The sequence below is a fragment of the Halyomorpha halys genome, unplaced genomic scaffold (genome assembly GCF_000696795.3).
Source record: "Halyomorpha halys isolate HHAL.00 unplaced genomic scaffold, Hhal_1.1 Scaffold2091.1, whole genome shotgun sequence".
Taxonomy (NCBI): Eukaryota; Metazoa; Arthropoda; class Insecta; order Hemiptera; family Pentatomidae; genus Halyomorpha; species Halyomorpha halys.
The window spans coordinates 208,283-214,842 of NW_027105408.1; positions in this window are offsets into that span (position 1 = coordinate 208,283).

Below are 6,560 nucleotides of genomic sequence, written 5' to 3' on the forward strand. Positions count from 1 at the left end.
GCTGATCGAGTAGAACAGCTAACCGAATGAACATATATAGACGGACAGGCTCTACAAATAGATCAGTCTTTGTACTTACTTCAAGTATTTAACTTCGTACCCCTTTCTCTCCTATTATTTTTAGTTTTCAGTAAAAGATAACTGCCGAAATCCGGGAACTTTAGATATCGGAGTAATTTTCAGTCTAAAAGAATTTTGTATTTTTATTCTTCTCTTTGAACTATGACCAGTAATGGATTTGTGAGAGCAGCAGTTCTGAACCAAAACAACCAACCTTTATCTGCAGAGAACCCACCTCCGGAAGAGATTCAGCCTCTACCAGAAGTTTCTTTAGCGCAAGCTGATGCCACGACACTAGAATGGACGAAGGTCCGTACGGCAACGGCCCAGGAGCTGAGGAAGGCGTTGTCGGACCTAGACAAATTCACCGATGAGATCGGAGAATTAAATCATTCAAAATCATTTGGGTTGAATAGAAGCGAAGATGTCGGAGAATTTAGTGGACAGCGAGGATGCAAAAGCACTGAAAGCAGCGGAGGTTCCCCGGTAAAAAGAAGTATCTTAAATCAGATTCAGGCGGATGAAAGACCCCCTGGAGAGTCATCAAAGAAAGATTAAAGAAGGCATTCGGAGGAGGACGGTGGACCCCAGAGGAGGAGATATGATCAGAGAAAAGCTGTAACAGAATCGCTGATAAACTCATCGAGATGATAGAGACAATCCAAGTACAGGGTTGGATGTAATTTCTGTTCATGGTACTGAAAATTAAGTTTGAACTAGGGGAGATGCTAAATAGACTTCCGACATCTCTGCTGGAGGTGGGTTTCCTGCTGCTAGAGGTTGGTTGTCTGCCGGGGTTGGTTTTTGAAGTTCAGACCCTCTAACTGAGAACTGCAGTTCTCACTATTCCTTTACTGGCCATAATTCAAGCAAAGAATAAAACATTTTTTTTTATTTTTGAGACTAAAAATTGTTCCAGTATCTAAAGTTCCCGGGTTTCGGCACCACTTAAGTATCGTCGAGAAAAATCAGCGAAAAAATAGTGAAAAGAGTTTGAAATGAGTTTCACGGGTACCAGAAATAGAATGGCTTTATACAGTCCAGCACTTCTATAGATACACATCAATCAGCTGATACGGCCTGTCAGTTGTTAGCGTACTCAGGCCGTAACTTTATATATATATATATATATATGCTAAAAAAAAAAAAGGAAAAGGACAGCGGAATAAACTCTCTCAATGCAAAATCAGGACTGGTTTATTGTTCTTCTAAATCCCCTTTCTATACATTTAGCTAGGCTTACATCATATCAGTTTGGTATTAGGAGTAATAATACACCACACCATAACTCCCCTCTCCCACCACCCACGAAAACCATCGTAGACTTAAGTAAAAAGAATATATACAAAAGGATCTAAAAAAAAAAGATAATAATAATAAATAAAACACTACTTCTTCTATCTACAGTAGAATCAACCAAAATATTACAAAGTATCTTATAGCTAACTTACAAAAAATATATTAAAAAATAAGACTTTTGTCGCAAATTAACAAAAACAAACCAAAACAATATTTCTTCAAACAGATACTCTAGTTGCATTGACACTAAAGTGGCAAAACGCAGGTTGCAAGTATCTTTGTAGCTGGTTTCACTTGTTGCATAAAAATTGAACATTAAACTAAATCTTTGGACAAGTGCTTAAAAACTGAAGTTGTAAGTGTTTAAACTTTCTTCGTAGAGCATTCTCAATGCAAGTGAAACGGGTGACTCGAGAGCCAGCCGGCTTTTCATCGCACTACTTTATTTAAATCGTCGGACATCTTCTCTCCTCACTCTGGGAAAAATGTAATTCAGTTTTGCAGGTTCACTTAATAGAGTGAACCTACTACCTAAAGTGAACCTACCGTCGCATTCTGCAGACGTTCATTGCACTTTGTTCTCCGCATTCAAGTACGAGTGTGTGGGTACTTCCATTCATACTCTTTAACTATGTTACCTGAAACTAAGCAGTTCGATGTGTCATTTGTAAAAGCAATGGAAGAGTTTCCTTTTTAAGTGATACACCAAGTAAGGAGTATTCTAACAAGAATAAGCAATACAAATCACGGAGAGCCGTGGCACAAAAATTCGAATCAACGGATAAGAGAACGAAGTATTTATCATTTATTTGCGTAAGTGAACAAGTGAATGCTTACTCCAACGTAAATTACGCTCAGTTCTACCAATGTAATGAATTTTCTAGTTTAAAAAAGTAGTCTCGAATTTATTTATTTATTTATCTCTTCATTCCTTTGCTGTAGTTTGTTGGCCCACTGCTAGTAAATTGCTAAAAGGATGTAGTTCTTGATAAGAATTTCTAAGTTGTTCGTCTGTAGGAATTGAAAGAAGACCGTCGTGGGTCCGAATAAAGTTATGTAGAATACAAGTACTAAAGCACCTGTTGCGTGGCCACTGCGTCACTAAATGTCCAGTTCCTTCGCATCTGTGACATTTTCGAGAAAAATTAGATAGTCTGAAGAACCAAGGGATCATTATCGATAGTACATCCCCCTACAATAGTCCATTGTAAGCAGTAAAAAAGAAGAACGTGCCGAGCCATGATAAAGAAAAGTATAGCGTAGTAATCGACCACGGTAACAAGTTGAACGAGACCACGGTGAATGATAAATACCACGATTTGAGGATATTATGGACAAATTGGGTTGAGCAACGATATATCAAGCACGCTAGATAGATAGCAGGATACAACCGGGATAGTAAATGTACCTGAAAGACGGCATTCACTTGCGTACGGGGACATTAGGAATTTACAGGGATGCCCTTTGGATTAAAAAATTGCTCCCATAACGTTTTAGCACTTTATAGACGAATATCTTCTGACGATAGACGAGGTGGTAAGTTAAATTTCCATGAATGCCTTGTTGGTGTTTAGGAATTCGGAGACCGAACATATGAGCCATTTGTGTGACGTTTTCCAAGGAATTAGGCAATTCGGACTAATTGAAAACTAGTCATAAAAAAAAAAAAAAACTCAACTAGTCATAAACACGAGGAAGCCTGCTCGTCTAGGACATGTTGGGAGAGGTAAACATTGGTAAGATAGTATATCGGAAGCTAGATTCAAATCGGGATATTTTTTTTTAGTTACTAGGTGTAATTAGGATCACAAGAGCATGGTGCTGTGTTTAAGGCGACTTTTACACCAAAGATGTACTCTGTGTCTTGGTCGCAAATCCCGTGACAAGGTGTGCCCTGCATTCTGACGAAACAAGCTTATACACAAAAATGGCACGTGCTAGTGGTCTTATCTCTGTCAAGTCTTATCGCAGTTTAGTACCAGTTTGTTTATTATAAAGAATAATAATTGAACAACCGAGTCTTTAGAGGACAAACTATCATTCTAGCAAGTGCAGTTAGAAGAAGAATTTACCCTTCTCTTTCACTAGACACCAGGCATTTAAATTAATATTTCATTAGCACCATTGGAAATTTACTTGATGAAACCTTACCTAAGAAAAACTAGCAATGATATTATGAAAACATTTAACTACTGCATGTTTAGAGCAAAGAGGATTGTTGAATGTGGTTTTGGAATGCATGCTTCAAAATTATGATTTTTTGTGACTCGAATCGAATATGGTGAGGTTTATGTAGGAAAAGTGGAACACAATGTGAAAGCTGCCTCTTTTCTACACAACTTTATTTGGACCCACGACAGTCTTATTTTTGTTTCGTTTGGACAAACAACTAACAAATGCGTAAGTAATTCTGACACTATGGCCGCTAAACTTAGAATGAGGTTTGACCCGTCCTTAATTGGTGCTCTATCTCAAAAATGTTTTTTATTTGGACTTTAAAATCCAGTGTCCAACTTACGTTCCAAAGAGATGTACTTTGGTATTAATGTCCGCCTCGAAATCTTTAGAACCCAATTTTATTGTCTCGATCTGTCAACTTACCTCAGTCTGAGTATTGAAACCTTTCACATTTGTAATAACTTTTATTGAAGATCCAGTAAGAATTTAAGAATCGAAATTGTGATTTGTCAGCTCTCCGTGAAGTTCCCTTTCTTTTGATACCACATTAGTCAAATGAATCTATCAGTTCTGAGAGGATCGATATTACCGTATTATGTATTTTACGATACGACTATATAATAAATATTTATTGTCTGATAAATCAAAGCTAATTTTAAAAATGTCTTCATTATTTTATACAAAGCATTTGAACCAACATAACTACTTATATCTGTTTCTTTGATTTAATATATATTATAAAGTTATAAATTTTATTACTTTATTAATAATAATTTTAAAAAATTGAATATTTTTGGAACAATGATTATAAATAAATAAACCTTGTAATGAAATTTACGAGATTATACCTTGAGAATAGTATGTGTGCAAAAAGCGGACTAAAGGGGCCCCCGATTCTCTATAATAAATTATATTTCATAATAAAGAAATTTATTTATAAAACTTGTGTATTATTTATTTGTGGGTAATTTTATTTGTTGAATTTCCATAAAAAACCATCAATTTATTTGATTATAATAAAATTTTAAAAATCCAATGATTATTTTCTAGACTCCAGGAGCGAGAAAGGAAATGCCAAAGAACGGCTTAAGGAGATGTCACTAGTTTCCCAGCCTATCCTCTGCGAAGTAATTCCTGATGGATGGTAGGAATCTCATACTTAAGTAATTTTCTCTTCATCTCATGAAATGTTTTTACCCTACTCTTATTTAAAAAAAAAAACCATAAATCCTCAAAAGTCAAAAAATATTTATATACATTTGAAATAGGACATTTTTGTGAAGATAAAAGTATTTTTGTACAGAAAATACTACACATTAGTTTAAAAGAGAAAAATAATTTAAGTCAAAGACAATTATTTTGATATTAACATCAATTTATAAGCTTAGGCTGAATAATACAATCAATCATATTAGGAAGATTACCTTTACATTTTCTCTGATACATTACTAATTACAATTATACTATTAATAAATGTGTGTTTGAATTATATTTAAGATAAAATTTTAAAGATAAACGTAAACTTTAAGTAACTTTTAAATGTTAATGATAATAAAACGTAAGATTTTATTCTTTGAACTAAATTTAATTTAATTATAATAATAAATAAAATAATTTTATTCGTTCAATCTGATCAGATTCGTCAAATCTGAAGAAAGCTTCTGTCTAGTTGTCCAAATAAACCTTCTCAAGGAAAGGATTTGTTGAGGTTTATTGACATCAGTATTTCCTAATATCTAATTATGAATACTATCGGGGTGGCACTGTAGTAAGGCAAAATAAGTACCCGGGTTCGAATACGACAGAGCAGGAAATATATTTTTTATTGCATTGTTGGCGTGAGTCAGTATAAAATAAAATAAAGATCTTTTTGAAGTGGATCTTCTTTACCGTCGTTCTACAATTAAAAAAAAATATACATGCAGGAGTAAATTGATTTCGTGACGCGAAAAGAGATGAAACGGAAATGATGAGAGGAGGGGGACAACGTTGTTCACTTTTAGCAGTAGAAGTTTTATATTGTAACAGGAGAGTAGGAGCTTACAATATCATAACAATCCCGGCAGTGCAGTGCGTGATTAAGTGAGCTCCTGTAAATTTATTTAGAATTACTATCTCTCCTATGTTGTAGCGGTACAGATTTTAATTTTTTTAACTCTCCTATTACAATTTAAATAATTTCTCTGCTAGAATTGAATTAGGAAATGGCTGTTCTATTCTAATTATTATTATTCTGAAACTTAATATTTTCTGTCTTAGGCTACAACAAAGATGAACTAAGATGCAAATTTTATATTCCACGTTGCTATCAATAAATACACAATTGACAGTATTGGTATACATCGACCCTCAAAACCATATCGACCCATCATTATATAATATCCGTCACAGGGTTTGATTCCGATCGATTTGATAATCCCTAAACTAAATATTAGGCAAATACGTTAGCACTCATTAAAAGAAGCCTATTCTTTATGTAAACTCACTCCAATAAAACTTCTACTTGATTATATCTACGGTCAAAGATGTCTCAATCAAATTTTTTTCTGGCTGGCGCATGCACAAGAAGGTTTTTTTTTGTCAATTACCGTAACCTCTTTTTTTGTTTTCTCTGACCCCCTTTATGGAAAATATATAGATAACAATATTGATATATACAGGTATATAAATATATATATAATGGTGCCCTTCCTTTGCCATATGGCATTATAAGGGTGGGCTAGGTCCGCTGAGGGCGGGGGTTAAAATTTTGGCCCAGGAGCCGCTGGCCTCAGTACCGTAACATCTTATGGTAGCCTTACTTATCTGACTTTTCAGACTATTATAGCGAGTAGGTTGGTCGATTTACGACATGTTATAATCTAATGTTCTCTGTTGGTTCTTGAGCCCTCCTGAGGTTCGCTCATAAAGTGGATACCCTTAACTGGGAAAAGATCTGGTGGTTGGGCCAGATCTTGAAAAAATCACCTCCCTGTATAACCGTTGTTCTAAAAACACTGCTTCCTTACAAAGCATTGAACTCA